The sequence below is a fragment of the Solanum pennellii genome, chromosome 10, assembly GCF_001406875.1.
Source record: "Solanum pennellii chromosome 10, SPENNV200".
Lineage (NCBI taxonomy): Eukaryota > Viridiplantae > Streptophyta > Magnoliopsida > Solanales > Solanaceae > Solanum > Solanum pennellii.
In genome coordinates, this window is record NC_028646.1 from 63,559,128 (window position 1) to 63,565,083 (window position 5,956).

A 5,956-nucleotide genomic window follows, 5' to 3' on the forward strand; every position below is an offset into this window, starting at 1 on the left:
GCTGATGAATTCTTTCAAATTATGATTTTCAAGATTCTCATACAATTGGAAACCTCTTTTTAGTTTCTGTTTGATAGGAACAATTTTAGATCAAACTTGATAAACAATGTTTGAAGAAAGATTTTTCTACTACAAGTTCGATCAAATTGTTTGAATACAAATTTAACAAGGTAATTGTTGTTTCATATTTTTTTCTAATTGCTTATAATTTTTATATGAAATTTCAAAAATAATTGTAAAACGTAATTTGTTTTCATCTGTATTCTGTTTTCGTTGTAAATTCTAAGAACTATGAACAACATATGAATATTTTATTTGTTGACTTTTTATTTTGGTTGTTTATGTTTTGTTTGAAGACATGATTTTGTTGATTGAATGTTTGTTTTTAATGTTTTGAAATAAATTGTATCCGTAACAGAATACAAATAGGAGCAAATACAATTTTTAATGACAATCTTCAATTTTTTTTTTGTTAATTTCACTTTATTTAAATACGCTGTAACCCTTATTGAAATAGATATGATCAATGTAATGTATTTTGTAAGTGATTATTCTGAATACCATTTCAATATTTGTTTAGTATACATATATGTTGGCAGACTACATTGAAATATGAAAAATACAGTTTTGTTCATAACATGATACAAGGTACTATTATGAATACACATATTTGTTACTTGGATACAATTTTGTTCATAACAAGATGCAAGTACTATTGTGAATATATATATTTGTTGCTTGGATACAAAAAACTGTGATCTTTGCATGCAAATGCAGTTTCCTGAGTAAATAATATATGTAAGAAAAAGTATTCAACTTGGCAAGCCTAAAAATATATAAGTATACATAATATAACTTAGAAACTACATCACATAAAAACAATTTAGATAATAATGTAACTTTGAAAACATTCAAATAGCATTGCTATTTGTTAAAAAAATGTATAAATTTTATATGTATGTTTACTTTAATGACACAAACAAGACTCTCACAAACCATAATGAATACAAACACATCTATATACAAAATCATCCAAAATGAATTCATTAATAAATATCATACAACACAAATACATGAAAATTACATAGCATACAACACAAATACAACAAATACACCACAACGAATACAAAACCATCCGATTAGAATTCATTAAAAAATCTGAAATATCATATTCATGTAAAATGTATTCTTAAATTATTGAATATCTACCAATGTAAAAAATAAATAAAGGAATGATTAAAAATTTGATACATTATCAAAAATAACAATAATTGTCGCCAAAATACAATAATAAAATAAAAAAGGAATACAAATACAAACTAACAAAAATTGCACGGTCTACATAAGAAATTTGTAAATATATTCAATACACATACTAAATTGATTTTGGATACATAAAAGAAATAAAATCAAACTACATTGTTGAAAAAAAATTGTTCTTTAACTTCAACTCAATATGCAAAATACTAAACATGCAAAAATAATTAAATACCTTTTTATCAACTATTTGGTTTTCTCCGTCCTTTTCAAGTACCCCATGAGTAGATGAAGATACTACATTTTTTTATCTGAATTTGAGGAAGAATTTGTTCTGATCGTCTCTCTTCCCTCATTTTAGAAGTGGATCCTACATATCCGCTATTTCTTGAATAATACATAGATTAAAGGATGAAAAATCACTAGAAATTTGACGATTAAGTTGAATAACTCTAGTAAGTCTCTTAGATTCATCCACTGAAGATTGTTATAGTGGTCTAATCGAGATTTATTCTACTTTCAACAATTATTTAGATAAAATAAAATCAAAAAATAAATCTAAAAAAAAAAGATAAAGATGAATACCTTAATTAATGGGATTTGTGTGAATTCAATTTCTGAAGATAAAAAATACCAAAAATAAGGTAGAGAGATATGAGAAAGTTGAAAGTTTAATGAGAATATAAATTAGAAAATATGAAAGAGAGAGAAAAATTTTTTATTTTTATTTTTATATATGAGCCAAATTGGAAGAGAGATACGTAGGAAACATGAATAAATGGAAACTAAAGATTTTTATTTTTTAAAAAATAAAAATAGTTGGGTAACATGTATGAATGGGATATACATGGGAAACGTGAATCAGTGGAGTTAAATAAAGTAACTTTTTTATAAAATTAGTTGGAAAACATGTAGGCAATAGGAGATAAAATAGAGATTTAATTAGGATACATATTGTTTTTCAAAATAATGATATTTTTGACATTTTTACTAATATTTTTAATGTAGTGAGGTTTTTACTAATTAAGTAATGGATTTTGATTAGTTTGCTAATTTTTCCTTTAAAATGTGGATTGAAACCCATGAATCTAGTTTAGGACAAGTTGAAAAAAAGTTGGGCCTGCTATCTCATCAATTCAAAAAAGGGAAAATTTCATATATGGCAAACTTAATTGATTAAATAACATTATATGGGTATAGTTTACCTAATTACATTCTATGAGTATTGTTTAGTTATTTTAGGTATCTTTACTTTTTTATATAATGTTTTTTTTTGTTTTTTATTTATACAATTTTATTTTATAAAGTGGTTTATAACTGAAGCGTTAAATACGCTAACAATAAATTTAGATAATGCCACAATTTTAGGGAAACGTCCCTTTTTTAAGCTAAACGTTCAAATTCATATATTTTTTTCAAAAGAGAATAAGAATTATACAGCAATTGAAACATAATATAATTTTTTTTTTGCTGTTTATGAAACTGATGTTCAGCAATTCTTTTATTATTTATTTGCAATCGAATACAGGTAAGTTTTTCTTTGATGAAAATTCATGTTTATTATTGCAATAATTATAGAATGTTCAATTGGATTACAAATTTTGATTTATGTGCGTTCGTTAATGTGGTGTCGTAATTATTTTTTTTTTGAAAACTGATTTCAAAATATGATTTTTTTAAGCTGAAATTTCGTAATATACAATTTTATACTTTTTGTTGAAGCAGTATTTGTATATTATAAAGAATATCAGTGTAAGCGAATACAGGTTATCGTTGGTGATAATTTTATATATCCATAAAGTAAGTGTTTTACTTTTGATACAATTATATACTTTTGTTGATGTAGTATCTGGTAATCCTCATAGATGAAGATGATTCATTCATTGTGTGACCAATTTGAGATCTAACAAGAACAAACAATCGATTATTTCATCAAAAAATATGAAAAAACATAAGAAACACAATACATATACAAATGTTAAATAAGGAAAAAAGAAGAAGAGGTACTACCTACGAAATTGAATTCAACTTCGGGAGGGAGTAATTTAATTTTGGACAAATTTGAAATTCAAATCGGATAGCTAGAAGTATTAAATGTAGGAGAAAAAGTTGGAATGTGAAAAGGAGAGAGAATATTGTTTTGTGTATAATTATATACAAAATTAAAAAAAAAAAAAGGTTTTTATACTATTGGTTATATAATAGGTGGTGGACCCCATTAATTATAGCAAAAAAAACAAACTATAATTATATAAAGTAAATAAATTAAACTATACCCATATTATATAATTACTTATGAATATTTGTCATTCCATATAATTTTCCCTTCAAAATTTTGGAGAAGGCCCAATTTTATAACCTCATCTTACCTTTTATTGTATTTGATTATTTTTTGTCAAACTAACCTTTCTTTGCATTGGTTTTTATTTGATTAAATTCCCCGAAAGAACGTCATTTATCCTTTTTATGTTCAAGATTATAATATTTATTCTTTTATTTACCTAGTTTTGTTTTATTTCATTAGTTGTCTTGCAACTTGAATTATTCCCTATAGAAGATTTCCCTTTAGTTGTTCCTCTTAAAAGGTAAATAAATAAAAAATAAATTATATATCGTTAGTTATAATTTGAAAAGTCATTTTTAGTCAAATCGTCGGTCAACCGCGAGTTAGCGGACATTCCGAGGGCTTAACACCTTCTCGGAAATGTATATTTGAACTTCGAACCCTTTTTCAACTGATTTTTATCTGTTTAAATTTTTTGAAAATAATTATAAGTTTTTCTTGATTTTTTACTAAAAAATTAAGTGGCGACTCTGTCAATTGAAAAAATTGATTTCTCTTAAATCATAAGATTAATTGATTTTTCGAAACCTAGACATTTTTTTAAATTCATTTGAGTAAAACAATTCAGATTATGACTTATGGATTTCCAAGCCAAATATGTGTCTTGTATTATTTGTAAAAGATGTGCATATAATTCACACTATGACGTGGACTATCAAGTGTCTTGACCCGAGTCTACACTTTTTGTGTGACTATATTCAAGATCACCGATGATTCCAAGCGGACACTTGGTATTGACATGCTGCTAATGAATTGATCCGACATTTTATGAATGAGATCGAAAATTGAAACTTTGTCAAGTGAAATATATACTAAATATAAGTCTGTGCATTTTAAAAGAAGACAGGATTTCAAGTACTTGTGACATGTTTATTCGAATCGAGGGTCTATCAGATATATTATCTTTACCTTTACAGGGTAAGTACAAGCATTGTTGTTTATATTAATTTGAGTGATTGCACCATTATGAGTTCTATTTATTGGCTTTAAAGAGGCGATGTTTATTAAACTTTTTATCATTTTGTTTGATAATATATTGATAGAGGGGTTTAGTTAATTAGTGCTTTGTGAAATAAGATTAATTTCAATATGACTGATGTCGTTTGAGCATGTAGACAAACAAAATAGTTTTGTTGAACACTTGCCTCATTGCAAGAAACATTTGTTTTTTTTTCACGCCAAATCACTGAAAAATTTTGTGATGTAGAATACGATTTTATCACTCATAATTTTCACTCAATTACCTCACTGAAAAGGTATCGTGAAGAACATATTCTCATTAAGATGAAGAGAAATTTCTTAATTCTGCCATATGAAAATATTACTATTTTTTTTCCTTCACCAATTAAACCAAAATATTTCAGTAGAAAAGTTCAACGTGAAAATAGTAATTTTTAGAGAAAATTAGCAAATTAGTCAAATAACCTAACATAATAAGTAAAAATCTCTATACTTTATAAATATTAGTAAAAATGTCAAAAATGTCATTATTTTAGAAAGAATTGTGTATTTTAATTTACTTCCTATTGTATATCATTTTAATTACAAATTTTCCAACTAATCCTCTCTTATATGTTTTTTAAAAATGAAATATTTTCTCTCTCATATTTTCATATTACAATTCTTCTCCATTTCAAAATCTGCCTCTCTTCTTCTTTTTTCGAAATTAAAAAATATATTTATAAAGATATTCATAAAATCCCTTTTAATAAAATACGAGTCTTTATCCGTTTTCTAATATTTGTTTTATGATTTTATTTTTGTTTAAATCGTTCAAAATTGTTGTTTGTAGTTGAAATCACGTTTTGGGTTTGATAAACTCTAAATCACTCTCCAATGGCAGAATCTAAGAGAATTAGTAGCGGTATTCAACTTAATCAACAATGTTTAATTTTTTCAAATATGACAATTTTCTACTTAGAACACAAATGACGATAATTTTAATTTTAAATTGTTGATTTTCTATTTCAATATCACTTTGTATACAAACAAGTTCTATTTTTTTTAAATTTTGTATTTATCATAATGTATACCAACAAATTCACATTTGTATTTCAATTGAAATGCGTATTTATTGTGCTCATTTTGTATTTCAATCTTAATTTTCGATGACAACAAGTTTGTATTTCTTTTGTATTAAGTTTTCATCATAACTGTATGGCATCAACTTTTATATTTTATGTGTTCACTTTACAATTCAAATTAAAATTGAATATCATATTGTGGTGGGTATTTTATTGTGATCATTTTGTATTTAACTCTCACATTGTATTCAGAAAAAGTTTGTATTTTTTTGTGTTTATAATAATGATATATCAACAAAGTCAATTTTGTATTCCAACTGATGTGAGTATT